The sequence below is a fragment of the Oncorhynchus mykiss genome, chromosome 17 (assembly GCF_057628025.1).
Source record: "Oncorhynchus mykiss isolate SJ-2025 chromosome 17, ASM5762802v1, whole genome shotgun sequence".
NCBI classification, from domain to species: domain Eukaryota; kingdom Metazoa; phylum Chordata; class Actinopteri; order Salmoniformes; family Salmonidae; genus Oncorhynchus; species Oncorhynchus mykiss.
In genome coordinates this window covers 54,317,067-54,343,179 of record NC_143038.1, presented here as the reverse complement: position 1 = coordinate 54,343,179, position 26,113 = coordinate 54,317,067, and the positions used below count along the sequence as shown (strand labels likewise).

The 26,113-nt window shown below is 41.6% G+C and overlaps 1 protein-coding gene and 1 long non-coding RNA gene across 4 annotated transcripts in view; one reads left to right on the top strand and one right to left on the bottom strand.

The window, feature by feature from the left end:
- Window positions 1–26,113, top strand: part of prickle2b (prickle homolog 2b) — a 108,892-nt gene that overhangs the window by 67,716 nt on the left and 15,063 nt on the right. The window contains exon 1 of one of the 3 annotated variants that reach the window (XM_021569614.3): window positions 16,709–17,179. The exons of the other annotated variants lie outside the window; for them this stretch is intronic. The gene's annotated coding sequence lies outside the window, so the exon portion shown is untranslated. Of the gene's footprint in view, window positions 1–16,708; window positions 17,180–26,113 lie in introns of those variants that run through there. 3 annotated transcript variants of the gene reach the window in all.
- Window positions 1,071–3,533, bottom strand: LOC149976081 (uncharacterized). Its single transcript, XR_016487663.1, has 3 exons — window positions 3,081–3,533; window positions 2,651–2,712; window positions 1,071–2,128 (listed from the first exon to the last, which is right to left on the bottom strand). It is a non-coding gene; the product is annotated as an uncharacterized LOC149976081 (long non-coding RNA).

Sequence of the window (26,113 nt, the reverse complement as noted above, 5' to 3'; positions counted from 1 at the left end):
GATTGGTTGGTATGTGGATGTGGTGCTGTGGTCTAGATGTAGGTAGGTCCGCTCGCTGTGGGTCCTCTATATGTAGGTCCGGGGAGGGTCCCATAGGTCTAGGAGGGTGTCTTGCTAGTCTGGGCATGGTGTCTGTTTATCTGTTGCTCCTGTGTGTGGTGTTGGGGCTGCGGTTGAGGGCGATGTCCTTTAGGGTGCTGGCGAAGGTGGGCACTGCTGCCTTGTATAGGTGGACCTGGTCGTAATGGCTGTTCAAGTCCAGGGTGGAGTGGTGGGCACTGCTGCCTTGTAGAGGTGGACCTGGTCATAGAGGCTGTTCAAGTCCAGGGTGGAGTGGTGGGCACTGCTGCCTTGTAGAGGTGGACCTGGTCAAAGAGGCTGTTCTAGTCCAGAGTGGAGTGGTGGGCCAGGTAAACATTTGGTTTTGAGGCACTGTCACAGGAAATACTTGCGTTTACCTGCTGTATGGTAGCAGGGTGGAAGTATTTTCATGGTAGCAGGGTGGAAGTATTTTCATGGTAGCAGGGTGGAGATAACCACTTCTGTGTTGGGGAAAGTAGAACAAGCTTTTTCAATCATTCCCTTGAGTTCTGTGGCCCCCATTTTCAGCTTTGCTCTCAAGTTGTTTGTGCCTGTGTGCATTACGTGGCTGGGTGACCCTAGTTGGTCCTCAGACAGAAGGTCTAGGGTGCGCTGGGTGTTTGGACACCAGAGTTTAGACACTGTGTGTTTGGGAAAAATATAATTTTCTTCTATATAGTTTGTAAGGAGTACAATCTGTGGTTTGTGTTTGTCCTCAGTGGGTGTGGGGGGAGGGGTTGTCAGGGGGCTGTCGTGTCTTTGGCATCATTAAAATGAAGACTGTTATTTTATCAAATCAATTCTCTGTAATTATTATTACGTGATTATTCTAATCATGTAAATGTAATTAACTAGGAAGTCGGGGGACCATATCTGATCAATTAGTCTTCTAATTAATTAATTATTCTTTACCTCACGTTATTCTCATTCCAAACGTCGTAAATGGTTGGTTATCTGCACGAATCCAGTCTTTACTATGAATCATCCATACATCAATTGTCTCAATCATTTATTTATTAACTAACTAAATAATCACAGAAATGCAAAAACAAACAAAGAAAGTAGATATGGTTACAAGGAAATGATAGGGGATGTGCCCTAGTGGGCTAAACTGGAATGGCGGCTTGGTAGACAAAGGGACTGAGAAGGGCGCGAAAGACAAAAGACACTACACGGTTGATAATTATAATAATTGAAATGCTAATCCTTCGCACATGAACGCTCACTCATTCACGGATTATTGCAAACAATATATATATTTACTCTCAGTGTGTCGTCGTGATCTCTGTTGGAATAGTCCTTTCTGTTGGAAGTTCATCAGCCTGTCCTTCGTGGTTAGAATGGGTACCATTCAGAATTGTCCTTATAGAATAGATGTTTTGTCGGTTCTCGCATTCACGGGTACATAATTTCTAGCTGCAGACTAATAATTAGTATCGAAGAGTAGCTCTTATTCTGTCGGATCGATAGTCTCAGATTTTAACCACGTGGTATGGTTAAGAATTCAGAAACGAGGAATGCATAGTCTCTACTCAAACCTTAGCCCTCTCGGTAATCGAGGTAAGCTGGTCTCAAGGGAAATTCCCAAGGTGGGGGTTATACAGTAGGAAAGAGCTGTCCCATGACACTAGATCAATGTCTGTGCTCATGGGGCGGGCCTATGACTTAGTTAAACTCCAAAGGGAGTTGGAGTTTCCTTCATTAAACAGTTTAAAATCACATTACATAATTTCACAAAGTTTCATCTTTAGTCATTCATTTTACACAACAATTAGATGCAAGCCTCACAACTGAGACTCTTGTATAAACAGAGTTATGGTAATGTGGCTGACTCATGAGTTTCACAAACATTAAACAAAATGGACCGGTCCTAGCTGGATTCTCCCCCGACCGTGTACACATTCTCCAAAACATGGACAGACATTGTTCAGTTCTCAAGTTCTGTGATGCGGAAGAGTTTCCTTTGTTCTCTTGTGAAACTTTCTCTCTATACTGTCTGGTCATGAGGAGAGACTCCTCTAGGAATTTATGACCTTCATAACAGAGCCTGGATGTAGGGGGAAGAGAGAGAGGTGGTGAGAGAGAGAGGAGGATGGTACTCGCTATCCCCAAAGAGGGCCACGTCATGACAGGGCTATCAGGGTGGCTGACGTGGGGGGTGCTCAGAGGGGGTGGCATCCCCTGGGTTTGGGCTTCTTCACTATACTATACTTTGCTTACTTATGCTTAGAATATAACATTCAATAGGAGTAAACTTGCATCAACAGATTAACCTTTCTGATCTCCCCATCCCGGATCCGGGTTCGTGAATACAGACTCAAGCTCATTACCATAACGCAACGTTAACTATTCATGAAAATCGCAAATGAAATGAAATAAATATGCTAGCTCTCAAGCTTAGCCTTTTGTTAACAACACTGTCATCTCAGATTTTCAAAATATGCTTCTCAACCATTGCAAAACAAGCATTTGTGTAACAGTATTGATGGCTAACGTAGCATTTAGCATTAGCATTCAGCTGGCAACATTTACACAAAAAAACAGAAAAGCATTCAAAAAAATAATTTACCTTTGAAGAACTTCAGATGTTTTCAATGAGGAGACTCTCAGATAGCAAATGTTCAGTTTTTCCTGAAAGATTATTTGTTTAGGACAAATCGCTCCGTTTTCTGCGTCACGTTTAGCTATGAAAAAACCCCTGTATCCAGGATTGTGTAAATCTATCAGCAAGCTCATTAGCATAACACAACGTTAACTATTTATGAAAATCGCAAATGAAATGAAATAAATATGCCATCTCTCAAGCTTAGCCTTTTGTAAACAACACTGTCATCTCAGATTTTCAAAATATGCTTCTCAACCATAGGAAAACAATAATTTGTGTAAAAGTAGCTAGCTAGAGTTAGCATTTCGCGTTAGCATTTAGCGTTAGCATTAGCGTTAGCATCCAGCACGCAACATTAACAAAAACATAAAAGCCTTCAAATAAAATCATTTACCTTTGAAGAACTTCTGATGTTTTCAATGAGGATACTCTCAGTTAGATAGCAGATGCTCAGTTTTTCCAAAAAGATTCCTTGTGTATTAGAAATAGCTCCGTTTTATACATCACATTTGGCTACCAAAAAAAATCCATAAATTCAGTCCTCAAAACGCAAACTTTTTTCCAAATTAACTCCATAATATCGACTGAAAACATGGCAAACGTTGTTTAGAATCAATCATCAAGGTGTTTTTCACATATCTCTTCATTGATACATCGTTCTTGGACACATGCTTTCTCCCCTGAATCAAATGGTAAAGTAGAAGCAGCTGGCAATTGCGCACCGAATTCGACGCAGGACACCAGGCGGACACTTGGAAAATGTAGTCTCTTATGGTCAATCTTCCAATGATATGCCTACAAATACGTCACAATGCTGCTAAGACCTTGGGCGAACGACAGAAAGTGTAGGCTCATTCGTTGCGCAATCACAGCCATATAAGGAGAGAATGGAAAACAGAGCTTCAGAAATTCTGCTAATTCCTGGGTGATGCATCATCTTAGTTTCGCCTGTAGAATGAGTTCTGGGGCACTTACAGACAAAATCTTTGCAGATTCTGAAACTTCAGGGTGTTTTCTTTCCAAAACTGTCAAGAATATGCATAGTCGAGCATCTTTTCGTGACAAAATATCGCGCTTAAAACGGGAACGTTTTTTATCCAAAAATGAAATAGCGCCCCTAGAGCTCTAACTGGTTAAAGACTTCTCAAATATTATTTTTGAGAAATATGTAATAATTTGCACATACTAAATGTGTCTCAGATGGCAGGGTTCATGTGTTCAAGCATTTTGTGCAATGTCATCATCTTTTCCAATTTGGGAGACATCTTATACTGCTTGTTTTTATTTTTAGATTTATCTAACCATTTCTCGTGATCCACTTTCAATTTTTTTTAAGAGACTGAAGCTGCTCTCTCAGTTAATACTTTTCCCAGCCTTTTCCAATGTATTGATTGGAAATGGTCAAGGAAATGGACGTCCTCCCCTATGTCCACATGAAAGACTAAAAGCTCTGCGTTTTAGGAGTAATCAATAGAGTTTAAGGTGAGATGAAACAGTGGGCTGGTCAGGTCCGTGGCCTTAGGGGACACAGAGGGACCAGGCTTGGTCAGGCCAGCCGAATACTAATATACCTCTGATCAAACGGCACATTAATGCCAGGTATATATATTCAATTCAAATGGCTTTATTGGCATGGCAACCATATGTTTACATTGCCAAAGCAAGTGAAATATATAATGAACTAAAGTGAAATAAACATTAAAATATTAACAGTAAACATGACACACTTTGGAGGAATAGAGACAATTCAAATGTAATATTATGGTTATGTACAGTGTTAAAACGATGTGCAAATAGTTAAAGTACCAAAGGGAAAATAAATCAACATAAATATTGGTTGTATTTACAGTGGTGTTTGTTCTTCACTGGTTGACATATTATTGTGACAACACTGGTAATTCACCCAATAGATATGGGAGTTAATCAACATTTTTGTTTTCAAAATCTTTGTTGGTCTGTGTAATGAGGGAAATATGTGTCTCTAATATGGTCACACATTTGGCAGGAGGTTAGGAAGTGCAGCTCAGTTTCACCTCATTTTGTGGGCATTGTGCACATAGGCAGACCTGGCTCTCAAGAGAAGGCAGGCTATCTCAATAGCAAGGCTATGCTCACTGAGTCTGTACATAGTCCAAAGCTTTCCTCACACTCTCCCTGGAGGTGTCGGCACAGCAGAGGGCCCTAGGGCCCACGGGAAGTCATCTTGACTGAGGGCGGTGATTTAGTGATGGCCAAGGGCTCTGCACTGTGAGACAGAGAGGAACTTTCATTGGTTGGTCCATGTCAGTGACCTCACCCCTCCAGCCCCTGGTTTCACTGTGTAGATTAATGGCCTCCTTCTCAAAGCAGTAGGGGACATACAGAAGTCTTATGATGAGAAAACCAGAATGATCTGTCAATGGAAGGTTTCAATAATGTGATAAACTCAATGGGGAAATGTATTCTAATTACTTGTAGCCAGCCAAATACCAACTCCTGGTGGCACCATGTCAGATGAATGACTTCTCTTCCACTGCTTTGTCTCTTCAATTCTCTCTCTCTCTCTCGCTTTCCATCTCCCCCTCTCTCGCTCTCTCTCTTCTTCTCTTTCATTCCCTCTGTATCTCTCTCTCTCTCTCTCTCTCTCTTTCTCTCTCTCTCTCTCTCTCTCGCAGTCTCTCTCTTTCCCTCTCGCAGTCTCTCTCTCTCTCTTTCCCTCTCGCAGTCTGTTTTCTCTGACCTCCTCATCCTCTTTAAAGCTGGGTGGGCAGGCTGAGGGTCATTCAACTGGACTCCAGGAAGCGCTGTCTTCTGGCTGGCAAACCAGTAGCACTGCAGCCTGTATCATAGCAGCAGGCTTTACTCTGCCCACTAATACACTGGCCTACATACCAGAGCTGGCACCAAGCACATTTTTCTTAAATTCAATACAAGGATTAATTCAATTGGATTTGGAATTCAGGATGATTTTCCCGTAATGTAAAAGGGGCTTTTTGAAATCAAACTGCCGTGTCCAATTCCAAACCATTAAATGTTCTTATTTTGTAGTTTAGCCCAAGCTCTTCTGGAAAAGCATTGCACAATAAGAAAACAAATTATATGTGTAGTGAATATGATGGAAATGAGTAATATTCTCAGCTGGTCATGTGTATGTGAGTGTGTTTCTGTATAAAGTGACTGGTGGGAGCTACAGATGCTAGGCATAGCAACAGAGGTGAGTAGGAAACATTTGCAGTAGTTAAACATTCCACCTGCAAGTAAATGGTCAACGAGTCCAACAAGTCAAAGGGCCTTTAGGGGATATCTAAAGAGGGTTGAAGTCTTCAGAAGGAAAATCACTTTAACCCAAAACAGACCTCAACTGACATTCAGTTGCTAGGTTATATTATTCTAATGATTGCACATATAAAACTAGTGTGTAACTGAGAATGGGTGGAGCCTGAAACATTAGATTCATAACGTAGTCTTATGTCAAATGTGACAGCATTGCTATCTGATTTTCCTGGTCAATATTTCCACATCATACTGAACAGTCTATTTCTTGCCATTGATGTATGAGTTGCTATTTTAGAGAAACCCACACATGGATAGTAGGGAGTCAGAAATCGCAACTGTAAGCAGCAAAATCACAGCCCACCAGTCCTTCATGAATGTCAGCCTAGCTAAATGTCTGCTATTTTACATCTCAGTACATTCACACCCACAAAAAGTAAACTACGAAAAGTTAACTCAATATTGTACAGACATCTATCTATTTGTCTGTGCGCGCTTGCGTGTTCTTTGAGATGTCACAGTATCTGGCTTGGTGGCACAGTCCTTCCAGGCTGTGGATTAAAACATTGGGTTCATTGACGATACACTCTCTCATCCTCCCCTACCCCTAGGCACTGTTACCAACCCCATCCCAAACCCACTATTCCTCCAGTCTCCCTCCTTCATCACAGGGGCTGCTTTGAGTAATCTCCATGCATAGTCACTGGCATTGTGCAGTGGAGGGATCTGGAGAGGGACTAGCAGGCAGTGGTCAAAAGCTGAAAGAGTACTACCCATATGTGGGTCACAGTGCTCTGTGGCTTCAGGAAGGCAGGGGGATGTTTGTTCTCTCTCTGCCGTGCAGCCCTGGCTGGGCACACAGAGGACTATCTGTGCCTGGAGAAGCAAAGGAGCGCTGGCGCCTGCTGGGAGATAAACGCGCTGTGAAAAGTGTGCTAAGAGCGTGGTTAAGAGCGTAGAGGAGTGTGAAAGGGGCAGGACACAGGATATGCTTTAGAATAGCCGACCTTGCCTTCCCCCTCCACACACACATGGATGGTGCTGTTCGTAGTTCAAATAAACAGGGGTGAATGGCAGGTCGGGATTATATAAACAGCCTTGTGCCTGGGTCATTTAGTTCTTCTCATGGTGTTGCTCTCGCACTGATTTCTAATGGGCCAAAGTCTACACAAGGGGAAGTAATAGAAGCTACAGTGAGTAGCAGGGAAAGACAGATGGAAGGGTAGCAGTAACGGCAGTCTTCTGTTCTGTGGAACGTGGTGGAGGGGCTCCTGAGTGTCTCAATGCTTTTGTTGGATTGTCTTTGAGTGTGAGTGTGTGTGCGTGTATTTGTGTGTTCTGCTGAGTTTTCATGATTACACAGTACACGTGGATGCTGAATGAGTCATCTATTCCTTATTCCTTAGTGCTGTCTCAGACCTGTCTCAACACAACACATACTAGGCTTGGGCGATATACTGTTTATACCTTATACCGGGATATTTCAAAATACCAATATCTTTAAAAATATATATGTATATAGATTTTTGGGGTGGGGGCTGCAGGGGGGGAGTGTGACACTATGACACTGCTTATAAGTATATAAGTATAACTATTAGAAATCTTAGATGTGAACTAAATTATATCCACCTCAGGGCTCCAGCTATGCATTTGGTTTGCTAATTTGTAGCTAAGTGGCTAGATGTCAAGATCAAGCTTGTTGGTTACAGCAGAGACATTCAATCCCTCCTGGATCAAGATCCCTAATACCTAAATAGTTTTGTGTGTGGGTGCGTGTGTGCACAGTTGAAGTCGGAATAGGTCAGAATTAGGTTGGAGTTATTAAAACTAATTTTTCAACCACTCCACAAATGTATTTTAAACAAACTATAGTTTTGGCAAGTCGGTTAGGACATCTACTTTGTGCATGACACAAGTAATTTTACAACACTTGTTTACCAACAGATAATTCACTGTATCGCAATTCCAGTGCGTCAGAAGTTTACAGACACTAAGTTGACTGTGCCTTTAAACAGCTTGGAAAATTCCAGAAAATTATGTCATGGCTTTAGAAGCTTCTGATAGGCTAATTGACATCATTTGAGTCAATTGGAGGTGTACTTGTGTATGTATTTCAAGGCATACCTTCAAACTCGGTGCCTCTGCTTGACATCATTGGAAAATCAAAAGAAATCAGCCAAGACCTCAGAAAAAAAATTGTAGACCCCCACAAGTCTGGTTCATCCTTGGGAGCAGTTTCCAAACGCCTGAAGGTACCACGCTTATCTGTACAAACAATCGTACGCAAGTATAAACACCATGGGACCACGCAGCCGTCATACCGCTCAGGAAGGAGGCGAATTCTGTCTCCTAGAGATGAATGTACTTTGTTGCGAAAAGTACAAATCAATCCCAGAACAACAGCAAAGGACCTTGTGAAGATGCTGGAGGAAACTGGTACAAAAGTATCTATATCCACAGTAAAAACTAGTCCTATATCGACATAACCTGAAAGGCCGCTCAGCAAGGAAGAAGCCACTGCTCCAAAACAGCCATAAAAAAGCCAGACTACAGTTGGCAATTGCACATGGGGACAAAGATTGTACTTTTTGGAGAAATATCCTCTGGCCTGATGAAACAAAAATAGAACTGTTTGGCCATAATGACCATCGTTATGTTTGGAGGGAAAAGGGGGAGGCTTGCAAGCCGAAGAACTCCATCCCAACCATGAAGCACAGGGGTGGCAGCATCATGTTGTGGGAGAGCTTTGCTGCAGGAGGGACTGTTGCACTTCACAAAATAGATGGCATCACGAGGGAGGAAAATGATGTGGATATATTGAAGCAACATCTCAAGACATCGGTCAGGAAGTTAAAGCTTGGTCGCAAATGCGTCTTCCAAATGGACAATGACCCCAAGCATACTTCCAAAGTTGTGACAAAATGGCTTAAGGACAACAAATTCAAGGTATTGGAGTGGCCATCACAAAGCACTGACCTCAATCCCATAGAAAATGTGTGGCCAGGACTGAAAAAGCGTGTGCGAGCAAGGAGGCCTACAATCCTGCCTCAGTTACACCAGCTTTGTCAGGAGAAATGGGCCAAAAGTTAAACAATTTAAAGTCAATGCTACCAAATTCTAATTGAGTGTATGTAAACTTCTGACCCACTGAGAATGTGATGAAAGAAAAAGGCTGAAATAAATCATTCTCTCTACTATTATTCTGACATTTCACATTCTTAAAATAAAGTGGTGATGCTAACTGACCTAAGACAGGGAATTTTTACTAGGATTAAATGTCAGGAATTGTGAAAAACTGAGTTTAAATGTATTTGGCTAAGGTGTATGTAAACTTCCAACTTTAAGTGTGTGTGTGTGTGTGTGTGTGTGTGTGTGTGTGTGTGTGTGTGTGTGTGTATTGTATGGAAGTGTTATGAAAATCTGGATAACTCCCTACCCTGACACATACTCTATTGATCCTAGAATGCCAATCCCTCTTCAGTTACCGGTCCATAACTGCCACCGGAGCTGGGCAAGACAGCTCCTGTGGAGAAAGCAGCGGTGGTCATATCGACATGGAGCGTGTGTCATCACAGCTTATTGCAGGAAATCTGATAATGAAATGGACCTTGGGTGGAATAAATGGCCTGACCAAAGTGAACTGTTGTTGTTTTTGTAGTTGGTGAATTGGATGGGTGGTTGTTTTATTTCAGGGTTGGTTGAGATGAAACACTGTTGATTGGATGAGGACCCCCCTCACAGAACCTCTGTTGTGTGGTCAGGAAGTCATCCTCTTTATATTTCTATTGGCCACTTAGATAAGCTCTGAAATCAGATTCAGTGTATTAAATCCCCCTTTTCTCCTCCAATGTCATCTGTTCATATCAGACAAGTCTATTCAATCCTGACTCTACACACCTTCGCTTTTACTTTATTCTGAAAAACCTCATCAATTAAATGAATTTTAATCCAAAATAGCCTGTAGTACTAAAAGCATAATTCCCCTGTGAGATAGTGATGTAAGTGAAACGCTTTAGGGTTATTGAGGTGAAAAGGGGAGGGTGGAAATGGATTGGTGAGTAAGCCGGTCTGTTTTCCTATTCCTGTGTAGGTCTACATAGAGTTCAGATGGACTTGACGGTAGCAGACTGGCTCTACTAATGCTGCAAGATATGGGCCTGTGTGAAACCAATCATATTTTGACAACACCAACCGATCAAACTGACTGGAGCTCGGTGTTTGTAATAGGCATGTTGCAGGCTGAAAGGACTGATCCGATTTTTCAAAGGTGCTATTCTCTGTTGCAAATCACGGAGGTATTTAAAGCATGAGCTAATGGTAATATTTTGTCCTACAGATGAATAAAAGAGCATCCTGGTTTTCTCTAGGTCTCTCTCTCGCAATCTCTCTCTCTCTCTCACACTCTCACTCCTGTAACAGGAAGCTATATCAGTCCGTCCTGGGCTCTGATTCACACCCTCCCTGATCCCTAACCCTGATACATTTACCAAACTATGTGTGTGTGGCTGCTGTTACATGAGTTGTAGGCCGTCATTGTAAATAAGCATTTGTTCTTAAACCTCTTAAAGCTAGGGGGCAGAATTTTCACTTTTGGATAAATAGCGTGCCCAATTTCAACTTCCTGCTACTCATGCCAAGAATATAAGATATGCATATTATTCATAGATTTGGATAGTAAACACACTGAAGTTTCTAAAACTGTTTGATTCATGTCTGTGAGTATAGCAGAACTTATGTAGCAGGCAAAACCCCGAGGACTAACTGTTCAGAATTATTTTCATTTTTTTCCCCCCATCTCTCTTCCCTATATTGTCTTTGCCATTGGAAATTGAATAGGAACATACTTTCAGTTCCTACTTACTGCACAAATTACATCTGACCAATTTTTTTAATGTAATTTGTAAAAACTTAGTAAGCATGACTTATGTTCTGTTTTCTTAGTCTACTACATGTTCTTATTCGTGCAACAACGAGGAGGAAAAGTGTCCTCTAGACAGTTGTCTGAGGAATGTTCTGCCATGGCCTTGAATTGTGTTGATAACAAATTGCAAATCAAACGGAGCTGTAAGTGGACATAAGCAGAGCACTGTACTCCCTCCTGGTCCTGGACTAGAATGGACAGACAGAACCGCTCAATCAGACCCACCACTGTTTGACTGATCCTTCTCCCCTTCCAGCCAGTCTTTCTCAAACTAAATATTTAAACATGGCATACTTGAGCAAGGGTTTATTTAACTAAAAGTTTGGATGGCTCAAGTTTAAACCGTTACAGGAGCCTCTGGAGAAATTGGAGCACTACCCAAGTGATTGGCTTAAATAGAAGAAGATAATCACACGGCTGTGTTTAAATCACTGGGCCGACCGACCTGAGGATTTTTACTCTCTATTGATGTTCAACATGAAAACAAGTCTACGTCTTTGCCCTAGACCACATATTGTGTTCAATTTTGCATCTTCTATTTCTCTCTTCAAGTAGTATGCGTTATCAGCATGTACTGTTGTTCTGCATACCTGGCTGTGGTGTTGTAGAGTGTGTCTGAGGCTTTAGTATACTGTCCACTATGGGTATTGTGTGGTGTGACGTTCTCAAACAGAATGAGGCAATAATGTATCAAGCTGCTGGTGTTGTTGCACTGCTGTGGTCACCCTAATGAGGGTGATCATATCCTTTATTAATGAACATCTGGTCACTCCTCTCCGCATGGTGACTGCAGGGAGAAAGGAGAGGGCTGCAGAGCTCCAAGGAGGAGAGACTTCTGGAATAGAACTCTGTGTGGTGTTCCAAAACCCTGCAGTCTGACTGAATGGGAGCGATCACCCATTGAGGTACTGACACCCACATGGCCGACATGACTATGGATTATTCCTCCCACTGGTGGATGAATGGGAGCTTAGTCATGAAACTGCCCTTGTATGTTTGGTGTGGGAGGTTTAGACAGCAGGTGGTTGACTTTAATTTTCCTATTTCACGTTGATGTAAAACCATTTCTTTCTACATTTTTCATGTTTATCAGTCAACATTTCCCTGTGCATCTACGCATACCTTTACTAAGTCCCACCCCTTTTTCAACCAGAGGAAAGTGTGACCCAGTTATGTTTTTAATCAGAATCCGCATGTAGGACTGGGAAAACTCAGAGAGACAGGGGTAGAGTAGGGTACTGTGGACTGAGGAACGTGCTCCACAGCCCCTGAAAGCCAGGCTTCCTGTGGCTTGAGATGGATGGGGCCCTAGCTACACGTTTCTCCATGCTGAAGACCTCTTGTTTTAAGTGGGCCAGCAGGGGCAGAAATAGCCTACCCATCAGGAACCTCTCCTCAAGATCACTCCAGAGCCGAGGGCCCCTCCATGAATGGAGTTGGAGCATGACAACACACTCTCTCCCTGTTCACGAACCCCCAAGCAAATTATAATTTCAACAAACTGGCTAAACTTTTCTCTCCCCCTATAAAAATACAATTATTCCGCTCAAACCGTGTAGAATTAATCCATTTAACATTCAACATGGAGTGTGTAATAGTCACTTATCTGCTGTGAACACTATTGTAGAAGTGCTCGAGCTTTGAGCTTTGTATCCATCCACAGCCTCAGACCCTCTACTCTAAGGACAGAGTACATGGGTAAACCCGCTGCAAAAGAGACTTCTAAAAGCGGTAGCAGAGATTTGGGGGATTACTCCAACCCCCTAAATCCCTATCTGAGGATGTAAATATGTCTAGTCTGTGGGAAAGGAAGTTGGATCAATCTAACTTGCTTGTTGGTCCCAACTGCTTTGATGCAAGCCCAGCCCAGTCACTAAAAAGGAATGTAGATATCTATACACACCAGAATGTAGATATCTATACACACCAGAATGTAGATATCTATACACAACAGAATGTAGATATCTATACACACCAGAATGTAGATATCTATACACACCAGAATGTAGAGATCTATACACACCAGAATGTAGATATCTATACACACCAGAATGTAGAGATCTATACACACCAGAATGTAGATATCTATACACACCAGAATGTAGAGATCTATACACACCAGAAAAGGAGTGTTCTTTCTTTCTCTCTCTCTCGCTTGCTCTCTCTGTTGCTCTCTCTCTCCCTCTATTTTCTCTTGCTCTCTCTCTCAATCTCTTTTCTCTATCTCTCCTCTCTTGCTCTCCCTTCTCTCCTTAGTGATCAGCTGTTGGGGTGAGATTCAGCTGCCTTGGTGTTGACTCAGTGATAGTCATCATCAGCATTTCCCACATGAAAGGAGAGAAGAGGGTGGTGTTACATGAAATTGTGGGTCAACTCGGGCCATTGGAGCCATTGCTCTTTGTTATAGTGACAGATATTTTTTTTGTTGTTACTTTAGTTCATTCCTTGGTAAGGTTTATATAATATTGGTGTATGATAAGATCCTCTCAGGAAGTGCAACTATAAAACATATTTGACATGGCTTGTTCATCCCTCAGGGCAGTAAGTATGCACTATCGTTCATCTTGTGCTTTGATCGGGACAAAACCACTGATATGCTCCTACATGCTTTGGAAGGGAGTAAACTTGTTCTCCTTGACTAAAATGACCATGCAAAGGCACTGCATGCCTACAGTAAAGTAAATGTTATCTGTGGCATGTTTCCCAAGCTGGCCTCTACATTTTTATTAGAGCATTAAAGCAGTTACAGGCCCTGGATAAGTTTATTGGGAAAGTGCAGAGCCCATATGAGGTTAGCAACGGTCCCCAGACCAGCTGATCCGCTCTGTGGCTATGAGGAGTGGGGACGCTGTCACTTACAGTTCCTCATAAAATCCTGTGGAAAGGCCTTAAGTTCAGGATGAGGGGCAATTGATACTCTTGTGTGTGTGTGTGTGGGGCTAAAAGACGTGCAGGCCAGGGAGAGGCGGTCTGCCACGTGTGAAGATGGAATCCAAGCCAGGCACAGCATTGGGAGCAAAAGCTGTAGGCTGACTCAAGGAGGTAAAGGAGAACGCAAAGAAGACTGCGTCTTCCTCAAACTGTGGAGGTCGTTCAGAGCCACCGGCTGGTTTTACCAGCTTCACAAACTGTTTATACAGCGTTCAACCACTGTTTCAAAGGGTTTTGTTTTTCTACTTTACTTTTTGGCTCTTGGCTAAAGCAGTGCAGAGGCTTTTGAGGAAGAATAAACACATGTTGATTTAATTACAAACTCCCCCTCATTGCACCGTTTCCCCTTTGAAATCAACCACATTCAATGCAAGACAAATAAGCAAATTAGCAGCAGCAGTCAGACATTGTTAAACACTCCTAACACTGATTCTGGAAAGGAGCTCAGATAGTATTACAGGCTTAGAGCCATGCAAGTGTTTGTAAATTATGACTAACCAAAATAGCCAAGATATAATTAATCTAGTAGAGAACAATCAGCCTGTTTATTTAGTCCCTTTTTAATTGCAGGTTGAGTCCACAAATAAACCGATCAATACCAAATCACATCCCAAATGGAAGAATGAATGTTGATTGACTTTCCATAGTTAAAGATGCACTCCGGGCGGCCTCCCGGGTGGCGCAGTGGTCTGCATCGCAGCGCTAGCTGTGCCACCAGAGACTCTGGGTTTGTGCCCAGGCTCTGTCGCAGCCGGCCGCGACCGAGAGGTTCGTGGGGCAATGCACAATTGGCCTAGCGTCGTCCGGGTTAGGGAGGGCTTGGTCGGTAGGGGTGTCCTTGTCTCATCGCGCACCAGCGACTCCTGTGGCAGGCCGGGCGCAGTGCACAGTAACCAAGGTCGCCAGGTGCACGGTGTTTCCTCCGACACATTGGTGCGGCTGGCTTCCGGGTTGGATGTGCTGTGTTAAGAAGTAGTGCGGCTTGGTTGGGTTGTGTTTCGGAGGACGCATGGCTTTCGACCTTCATCTCTCCCGAGCCCGTACGGGAGTTGTAGCGATGAGACAAGATAGTAATTACTAACAATTGGATACCATGAAATTGGAGAGAAAAAGGGGGTTTTATTTAAAAAAATGTTTTAAAAAAGATGCACTCCTGGATCTAAAGCCCAACAAATTTGAAACATATTGCAGGAATTGGATTTGGAACATATCACACAAATTGCTAAATGTGTATGATATAATATAAATGGCAAAACTCATAACATATCACACTAAATGGATGACGTAGTACACAATTGGATACACAAGTACACAAAAAAACGGGTACCACTTTTAGCTCGTGAGCACCACTTTCAAAACTACTGGCTGAAATTATACAAAAGTTAGAGAGTAAGTCAAATGAATATTTTGGTTTGCAACTTGACACACTGATTTCATTCCAAAAGTGTAACTATTTATTTTGGTCCCAAACCGACACACCCCTATCACCCAGTTTATAGTTCTTACAACTGCTTATACTGTATGTCATTGTTTCTACATTTGGAAGTTGTTTTATGATGGAAGTACAAGGTCAATATGAATTGTTTTGTCTCTAAACTATGTTCCAATTGCCTAGTGTTCAATAACGGTCTTGCCTGTCTCCTTTCCCTCATGCTCACTGTTGTGGAAGAGCTGAAAGGTGAAAGCTATTGTTCCCTTCTGGTTTTTTTATTGGACCTTTATTTAACTAGGCAAGTCAGTCAATTCTTATCTTCAATGGCGGCCTAGGAACAGTGGGTTAACTGCCTTGTTCAGGGGCAGAATGACAGATTTGTACCTTGTCAGCTCTGGGATTCGAACTGGCAACCTTTCAGTTACTAGTCCAATGCTCGGGAAGCTATTTGAGAGGCCTTGTAACAATGTATTTCTTCTAATTCTGTTTATAAACATTTGATAACTAACTAAGCAGTAGATAATAGGACCTCTTCGGCTACAGTGTATTGGGAAATGAGGGCAGGGGGAAGAGTAGCTTCTGCTTTTGCAACAGCTAATGGGGATCCTAATAAAATTCAAAAAAAAGTTTGGTTACCTTACTCTATTCCACACTAGTGTTCTGTAAGCTATAGGCTATCTATAACCCTTCTCCATTCTCCTCCATTATTTTGGTAATTGTTATGCATTTTGTTTCCAAATCAATGTTTGTCACATGCACCGAATACAACAGGTATAGTGAAATGCTTACTTACAAGCCCTTACCTTAACCAACAATACAATTTTAAGAAGAATAAGTGTAAAGAAAGTATTTACTAAACTGAAGTAAAAAAACAAATTTAAAAATAGAAATGAACAAATAATTGATGAGCAACAGTAAAATAACAGTAGAGAGGCTACATACAGGGGATACCGGTACAGAGTCAATGTGCAGGGGCACCAGTTTGTCAAGGTAATTGAGGTAATATGTACATGCAGGTAGAGGTAAAATGACTGCATATATAATAAACAGAGAGTAGCAGCAGTGTAAAAATGTGTGGGGGGGGCAGGCAATGCAAAGAGTTTGGGTAGCCATTTGATTAGCTGTTCAGGAGTCTTATGGTTTGGGGGTAGAAGCTGTTAAGAAGGCTTTTGGACCTAGACTTGGCGCTCCGGTACCGCTTGCAGTGCGGTAGCAGAGAGAACAGTCTTATGACTAGGGTGGCTGGAGTCTTTGGCAATCCCTCTAATACCGCATGGTACTTCTATTCCCTTTCTCGCTCTCTAGCTGGCTTCCCTGGGGCAGTTGATTCAGTGAAATTGTTTAATTTGCATGCAAATGACTCCAAAACACCAGTCATTCACGCCGCTAATTATACCAGTGTGATGGTGACTTGCTGACATCACGGATGGTCATTAGCATTCGGGAGGGGTGGGTGTGTGTTTGTGTGTGTGGAGGGGGGGGAATTACTCCGTTATTCAGCCAGTCACTCAGGGTGAGCAAGTCCCCTGCCCAGCGCTCCTTAACTAAGGAGTCCCTGTGGATGGTTTTTCAACTTTCTTTAAATTATTGTTTTGGATTCGTTCGAAACGTAATCTACAAAGTTAAGGCTGTTGCATTATCTCAATGTAGGTGGACTAAATGTAGGGGTATTTGTGTTTAACCGCTTATTGGGTTTTGTGTCGCTTTACCAATCATTGCGCTTGGTGAATGTGTTTGCAGAACATCTTGACAAAAAGGCTCACAGAGCGAAGAGGACAGTAGCCTAGAGGAACAGATTGCGCCTTCGCACTGACTAGAGAGTGAGAGTGCAGGATTCGTAAAATTGTGTCGCAGGAATAGTAGACTATGAAAAGGTTTGCAATGAGGAAAGTGTGGTTGAAAGCTATTATCACCGGGTGCATAGCCATGCTCTCCCTCACACCTACTTGGTGATAAGGTAAGCATTGACTACATTTTACCGTTTGTGGCTCCGTTATTTTGTATCAATCTGTTATTTACACAGCTGACAAGGCTATCTTTGCGCGCTGTTGTGTCCGGACCTTCAAGACAGTATCTATTTCAGGTTTTAAACTGTGGCCAAGTTTAATCAACATTGCCAGTTTGAGTGAACTTTTACTGCCGTTGAAAGGTCGTGTTTAGAAAGGGTTTGATATTTCCTGACTGCAAGATGTGTGCTACAATGTAGTCTGTGGCTCATTCGTGGTGTGCTCGATTTAAACTAAATCATATCAACATCAATGAGGTATGAGGTGAAATGTATTTTACTAGTTTACTATTTTACGACTAGGTAGGCCTATTCATGATTTAGAACTAGGCAATCATATTTACATTGCAACTACTAAGCAATTACACTGATTATTCTGTAATATATTTTTTTTATTTGAACGTTACATTTTTTTTGCTCGTACGCAATAGTTGCACTGACGGTCTCACTAATTTTCACCTTACTGACTCATAGACTATCCTCCGTAATGGATGTGTTGTTATCCATTTTCTCTTTCTACTCTTCGTGGCGCGGCGGTCAAGCTAACCCGTTTTTTTTCAGTGGATTAGTCTTTGTTGTGTTGCCTCTATGGTCTGGACCTGCCCGGCCGCGGGATTGATTGAGTCAGGATAGGTCATTTAGGATTAGCATATGAACGGATTTCGGGGAATAATGGGACACTCCAGCAGCTTGCCCGAGAGTCCAGGGGTAATGGAGATATCAGGCTGCATTGCTCTGAAACAGACATTTAGACTACAGGTAGCCTCGGCTCATAGGCAACCAACCATTTTATCAGTCTTGATGTGCAAAATAATGTCAGGTCGGTTTTTGACCATCCCCTTTCAACACCAGGAGATTGTTTAATCTGGTCCACTGTTTTAAGCCATGTTTAGACTAGTTGTGTTTGTCAGCATTTCAAACTTGCAGATAGTTTGCACAGATGGGTACCCCAATGACAGCTTGACAATATCGCATGAGAACAGCATAGCTACAGTTCCGTATAAGGACTGAGGTCTCAGGAGCCTGAAAACCTGCCCCCATGTGACATACCATGCATCTGTCCCAGTAGCAGTTACCGAACAAGTAACACTTATGAATAAGTAACATGGTCATCTGGTATAAAGCTGCCATCCTCAGTTAATGTTACATAAATATATAGTCCTCTCTCACTTCCTGCACTTCTGACACTAAACCTTTACAAATTCTATAAAGGTGTAGTGAGATTACGTGCATTCTTTGATAGTGTTCAGTCAATGTATATTTTATGGAGTGTGTGTGTGTTGGACAAGAATAATGGATTATTATTTATTGTGGCAGGTGGGTGCAGGCCTAATCTCCATTAGATTGAATATATTGGATTGAGTCGCCAGTAATTAGCTACTAATAAACACCTTTTTTTTGTTTGATTCCTCTTTGGTATGTAGTGTAATCCAGTTTAACACTGATTAAAGCTGAACATGTCTGCTTCAATAAATTACCAAATTAGGACAAATTAAGACAAAATACACTGAAAGGAAATGCCCATCTGATCTCAGAACAAAAGGCATTTAAAAAATAGAAAAATAATCTGTCCTCCTATTTTCCCTGCCTGTCCAGAGAAAACAAAAGAAGTAGAAATAATAGAAATTTGGCTGCTGCCTGCCTCCAGCTGTTCCTCTGAACCTTTTTCTCCTTCTCCTCTCCTCTGAGCTGCCATTTAAACATGCTGTCTGGAATGATGACACAGAAACACAGCAGATGTTCCTCTGAGCTGCCATTTAAACATGCTGTCTGGAATGATGACACAGAAACACAGCAGCTGTTCCTCTGAGCTGCCATTTAAACATGCTGTCTGGAATGATGACACAGAAACGCAGCAGATGTTCCTCTGAGCTGCCATTTAAACATGCTGTCTGGAATGATGACACAGAAACACAGCAGCTGTTCCTCTGAGCTGCCATTTAAACATGCTGTCTGGAATGATGACACAGAAACACAGCAGCTGTTCCTCTGAGCTGCCATTTAAACATGCTGTCTGGAATGATGACACAGAAACACAGCAGCTGTTCTGGGAGCTGCTCTGGAATTAGTCGGGAATGGGGTTCCTTTCGGATACCACATCAAGCCCACTCAGCTCCATGGCTGTTTTTCAGGAAGGCAAGGGTTGTGGATGTGTTGAACACTTTAGAGGAGGTGTTTAAGAGCCTGGATGACACCTTGCCCTATGGCAAATGAAACTGTTAATATTGGGTTAGTTAAATGAATGGCACCACCACTCAACCCAACCTCTTGAGATGTCCCTGACTTGGCAGAGGATTTGTACCAGTACCTCAGAGGATTTGTACCAGTACCTCAGAGGATTTGTACCAACCAGTCCATAGGTGGTTATTAAGAGTTCCACAGTGGTGAATAATACTGAAAACAAAACAATAAGTATCTCTAGTCTAGTAAGAACTTGTCTGTGTGTGGGTCAGTCATTTCTTGGGCGTTAGCTTCACCAGTGGACAGGGTCTTTACAGGTTGGTGTGTCTACTGACTGACTGTGCAGTGTGTCAGAGTGTAGCTGTTTAACTTGGCTGTTGCCAGGGTGATGTAGAGGAGCAATGCAATGATTAACACTGTGGTGGTGACTGATTGTCTGCTTACATCACAGTCTCAGCGATTACTGTCCACTCAGATACCTTCCAGTCATTAGAAGCTTCCTGCAGTGTTCTGCTCTGACCATGGAAGGCTTCATCTTCCCCAGGAGAGGAAAGGCCAGTCTACTTCATTTATTTCATTTTCTTACCTTTTACTTTGTGGAGTTTTTTTTAGAAGGCGTTGGTTATATACTTGACTTGTATTGAAGTCAGGTAGATGACCAGTGTAACATGGGGTATTGTTTCAGAATAGAAATCCCAGTGATGTGCACCTTGTTGTAAATCAGGGGCTTAGGCCCTGGGCATATCTCTGCCAATCCTGATGCAGGGAGATCAGATGTTTGGAAGGTGAATCACTGGATGATGGCCCTATACATCTGGAGAGAGACAGGCTCACGGGTCCCATGGGACTCCAACCCTCGTGCTCCCATGTCCAGTTCAAAGACGATGATAACAATTGGGTTGGTGTTTATAAGGCCTCTGTCTGTATCATTTTAAAACAGAGACACTGTTTTGCAGTGTGGAATGCAGTGTGGAACACTCTCCCCCATGCCCAATGTACTCCTCCAGGCTATATTTAAACCCCTATCTCCAAGCCTGTTCTCCACCCAAAGGCAGAATGATCCCCTTGCATGAAAAGGAGTGGGAGATGTGTGTGTAATGTTTTTATTTTATTTGTCATGTATTTGTACCCTCTGAATCATCTCTCCGTGTTCTAACGTACATTTAGTATGTTGGTGTGTGTGCATATATGTGCATACTGTAAAATTATTAAGTCACTGGTTCCACTTTTCGGTCAAAGTGTTACCTGAACTTAACATTTTTAGTTGGCGCAAACTCCAACTTGAGACAACCTCGGCACAAATTAAGTTAACTTAAAATGATGTGTTTGCTCAACTTGACTCATATGTTCATTCAACTAGATATTATTATTTTGGTATCTTCATAAAAAAAATGGCTGTGGAACTAGTTACACACAGACGGTGCTTTGACATACAATGTTTTAAACTTACATATTTGACCAACATGATTACATTGTGCCTGTATACAGTAATTACTATTCAACACGTCCTCACCTGGGATCTTCCTGCTTTGCCACCATGTCTGTGTCAATTATCAGTTCATCTGACTATTGATTTGATTGACTTATTTCAGCAATTTAAAAGTTTTCTGTATAGTTGTCTAATGTTAGTGGGGCATATTACTCTGTGTTAATGTTAATCACTATGATAAATAAAATAGTTTTACTTGAGTGTACTTTTAACAGAACTGAGATTTACTTTGTAAATAGTGCCATACATGCACTCAAACGTATTCAGTTGGCCTTGCTGTTATGATTTATGTGGCGGATAGGTGGCTGGTTCGGGTCCATGTTTTGACCTTGTGGGAGATCTTTAAATGTGCCCTTGGGCAGGGCGTTGACCCTGGTTGCTTCTGTGGGTCGCTCTGGATGGGAGTCTGTTTGATGACTGAATGTAATGTAAATGTTCACTGCAAGTAGATTGTATGTTTTAATATTCAATCAAAATAAAAAAAAAAAAACACTTTGATCGAAAAGTTGGAGAAACTAAAAAGACTGGAATCAGTCAATTTAATAATAATTAGTTGAAACAAGTAGATTTTTTGTACAGTGTGTGTACGTACGTACATGTGTCTCTAATCCCACATCCATTAGTAATGATGGAGAACTGCTGTATTGTAATGAGAGGACTCTGTAGCCCCAGGCTAGGTGTCCCACCGCTAGGATGGGCTGTTGAATTCTCCCTCTCCTGTATGGACGGGCTGGTTGTCAGAGAGCTGATGACTTAGTCTGCAAACCGAGGCCTGGCTCCATGTACTACTTACCGCTCCCATCAATATTCATAGATGAGATGTCTTGGCATTTCAGTATTCATTCATATGTTGATTTAATATTCATGCACACTGCTCTGAAGCCAATCGCCTCCAGGAGATCAGGTAGATTGCCATTGCCCAAGGGTAGTGAAGAAGCAGAGATTTATGTAGTGGTCCCCAGCCATGCATCACTAGTTTATTTAACCAGTGCTTGACTTGGACAGGTGCTCACTGGAGCTGAGTACCGGCACCTCAAATTTCTACTGCTTAAGCTCCTATTCCTTTTATAGAACATTAGCTCAAATGTATTGTGGAGCTCATGCACCTACATGTAAACAATACTGGCACCCAAAATGAATACCAGTCCCTATTTCAGTCCAGGTCAAGCACTGTATATTATGTTAATTTGGGGGCATGTCGAAACACACATGAAACATCCATGGATATTTAGTCAGCTTGCTGTTGCTCTCCTCGTTTGTCTTTCAAGCATCCATGTGGGTTTGTATCTTCCTGATATCCAATAATGAGGGGACTTGCATAATCAAGTTCTATTATAGGGCCTGGCTACACAGACACTCGTTCACGTGCGCAAGCGGTGTGGGAGAAAGGACTGAATAACGTGTGTAAATGAATTTTGCAACGCTCACGCCCTGCCCTGAACCTTAGACATGTCACTAGCCGGATACCATCCGGTACTCTACTCTGCACCTTAGAGACTGCTGCCCTATGTACATAGTCATTGGACACTGGTCACTTTAATAATGTTTACATACTGTTTTACCCACTTTATATGTATATATTGTATTCTAGTATATACTGTATTGCCTTCAGAAAGGATTCACACCCCTTGACTTTCTCCACATTTTGTTGTGTTACTGCCTGAATTTAAAATTTATTACATTTAGATTTTGTGTCAATGGCCTACACACAATACCCCATAATGTCAAAGGGTAATTTACAAATGAATTACAAATTAAAAGCTGAAATGTCTTGAGTCAGTAAGTAATCAACCCCTTTTATGGCAATCCTAAATAAGTTCAAGACTACAAATGTGCTTAACAAGTCACATAAGTTGCATGGACCCACCCTGTGTGCAATAATAATGTTTAATATATGATTTTTCAATTACTACCCTATCTCTGTACCCCGCACAGAATTATCTGTAAGGTCCCTCAGTCGTGAACACAGATTCAACCACAATGACCAGGAAGATTTTCCAATGCCTTTCAAATGGGCACCTATTGGTAGATGGGTACAAGTAAACAAATCTGACATTGAATATCCCTTTGAGCATGGTGAAGTTATTAATTATACTTTGGATGGTGTATTAATGTTCCCAGTCACTACAAAGATACAGGAATCCTTCCTAACTCAGTTGACGGAGAGGAAGGACACCTCTCAGGGATTTCACCGTTAGGCCAATGGTGACTTTAAAACAGTCAGAGTTTAATGGCTGTGATAGGAGAAAACTGAGGATGGATCAACAACATTGTAGTTATTCCACAAAACTAACCTAAATGACAGAGTGAATGGAAGAAAGCATTTACAGAATAAAAATATTCCAAAACATACATCCTGTTTGCAACAAAGAACTAAAGTAACACTGCAAAGAATGTGACAAAGCAATACGTTTTTTGTCCTGAATACAAAGTGTTATGTTTGTGGCAATTCCAATACAGCACATTACTGAGGTCCACTCTTCATATTTCCAAGCATAGTGATGGCTGCATCATGTTAGGGGTATGCTTGTAATCGACTTAAAAAATAAACGGAATGGTACTAAGCACAGGCAAAATCCTAGAGGATAACCTGGTTGTCTGCTTTCCACCAGACACTGGCAGATGAATTCACCTTTCAACAGGACAATAACCTAAAACACAAAGCCAAATCTACACTGGAGTTGCTTACCAAATAGACAGTGAATGTTCCTTAGTGGCTGAGTTAGTTCTTAATTAAATCTACTTGAAAATCTATGGAAAGACCTGAAAATGTCTGTCTAGCAATTGATCAGGAATTCGTTTGACAGGGCTTGAAGAATTTGAAAAGAAAAATGGGAAAAAGTTGCACAATCTAGGTGTGGAAAGCTCTTAGAGACTCACCCAGAAGGTATCACAGCTGTAATCACTGCCAAAGGTGTTTCTACAAAGTATTGACTCAGGGGTCTGAATACTTATGTAAATGAGGTATTCCTGTATTTAATTTTAAATACGTTTGCACAAATTTCTACAAATGTTTCCACTTTGTCATTACGGGTTATTATCTGTAGATGGGTGAGAACTTTAATGTTTTTGAATCTATTTTGAATTCAGGCTGTAACACAACAAAATGTGGAATAAGTCAAGGGATATGAATACTTTTTGAAGGCTGTAACTACTGCTGTACACCTTTTCTATTCACATACTGTCGCTATACACCAGTGGAGGCTTCTCAGAGGAGGTAGGGGAGGACCATCCTCTTCATTGAATTTCATAAATATTAAAATAGTGAAACAGAGTTTTAATTTTTAGAAAAAACGATACTAAATATATTCATATGTTGCCAAATCATTGATTAGAACACACTGTTTTGCAATGAAAGTCTACAGTAGCCTCAACAGCGCTCTCTGGGGTAGAACCATGGTGTAGCCGGAGGACAACTAGCTTCCGTCCTCTGGATACATTGACTTCAATACAAAACCTAGGAAGCTCACAGTTCTTGCCCCCTTCCATAGACTTACACATGAGTCATGACAACTTCTGGAGCATGTCCTCCAACCCATCAGAGCTCTTGCAATACGAACTGAGAGCGAGAGAGAGATTTACATGCACTCAATTAGTATTTGGTAGCATCGCCTTTTAAATTGTTTAACTTGGGTCAAACGTTTCGGGTAGCACAAGCTTCCCACAATAAGTTGGATGAATTCTGGCCCATTCCTCCTGACAGAGCTGGTGTAACTGAGTCCGGTTTGTAGGCCTCCTTGCTTGCACATGCTTTTTCAATTCTGCCCACACATTTTCTATAGGATTGAGGTCAGGGCTTTGTAATGGCCACTCCAAAACCTTGAATTTGTTGTCCTTAAGCCATTTTGCCACAACTTTGGAAGTATGCTTGGGGTCATTGTCCATTTGGAAGACCCATTTGCGACCAAGCTTTAACTTCCTGACCGATGTCTTGTAATGTTGCTTCAATATATCCCCAATTTTCCATCCTCATGATGCCGTCTATTTTGTGAAGTGCACCAGTCCCTCCTGCAGCAAAGCACTCCCACAACATGATGCTGCCACCCCCGTCCTTCACGGTTGGGATGGTGTTCTTCGGCTTGCAAGCCTCCCACTTTTTCCTCCAAACATAACGATGGTCATTATGGTCAAACAATTCTATTTTTGTTTCATCAGACCAGAGGACATTTCTCCAAAAAGTTTGATCTTTGTCCCCATGTGCAGTTGCAAACCATAGTCTGGCTTTTTTATGTCGGTTTTGGAGCAGTTGCTTCTTCCTTGCTGAGTGGCCTTTCAGGTTATGTCCATATTTGACTTGTTTTTACTTTGGATATAGATACTTTTGTGCCTGTTTCCTCCAGCATCTTCACAAGGTCCTTTGCTGTTGTTCTGGGATTGATTTGTACTTTTTGCACCGAAGTACATTAATCTCTAGGAGACATACTGCTCAGGAAGGAGACACATTCTGACGGCTGGTCCCATGGTGTTTATACTGGCGTACTATTGTTTGTACAGATGAACATGGTACCTTCAGGCGTTTGGAAATTTCTCCCAAGGATGAACCAGACTTGTGGATGTCTACAAGAAAATTCTGAGGTCTTGGCTTATTTCTTTTGATTTTCCCATGATGTCAAGCAGAAGCACTGAGTTTGAAGGTATGCCTTGAAATACATCCACAGGTACACCTCCAAATGGACTCAAATGATGTCAATTAGCCTATCAGAAGCTTCTAAAGCCATGGCATAATTTTGTGGAATTTTCCAAGCTGTTTAAAGGCACAGTCAACTTAGTGTATGTAAACTTCTGACCCACTGGAATTGTGATAGTGAAATAATCTGTCTGTAAACAATTGTTGTAAAATGACTTGTGTCATGCACAAAGTCGATTTCCTAACCTACTTGCCAAAACTATAGTTTGTTAAAAATACATTTGTGGACTGGTTGAAAAACGAGTTTTAATGACTCCAACCTAAGTGTATGTAAACTTCTGACTTAAACTGTATGTTCTGAGCAAGGAACTTAAACATTAGCTTTTTACATGGCACATATTGCACATTTACTTTCTTCTCCAACACTGTGTTTTTGAATTATTTAAACCAAATGAAACATGTTCAATATTTATTTGAGACCAAATATATATTTTTTATGTATCATATTAAGTTAAAATAAGTGTTCATTCAGTATTATTGTAATTGTCATATTACAAATATATATATAAAAATCGGCCAATTTAATTGG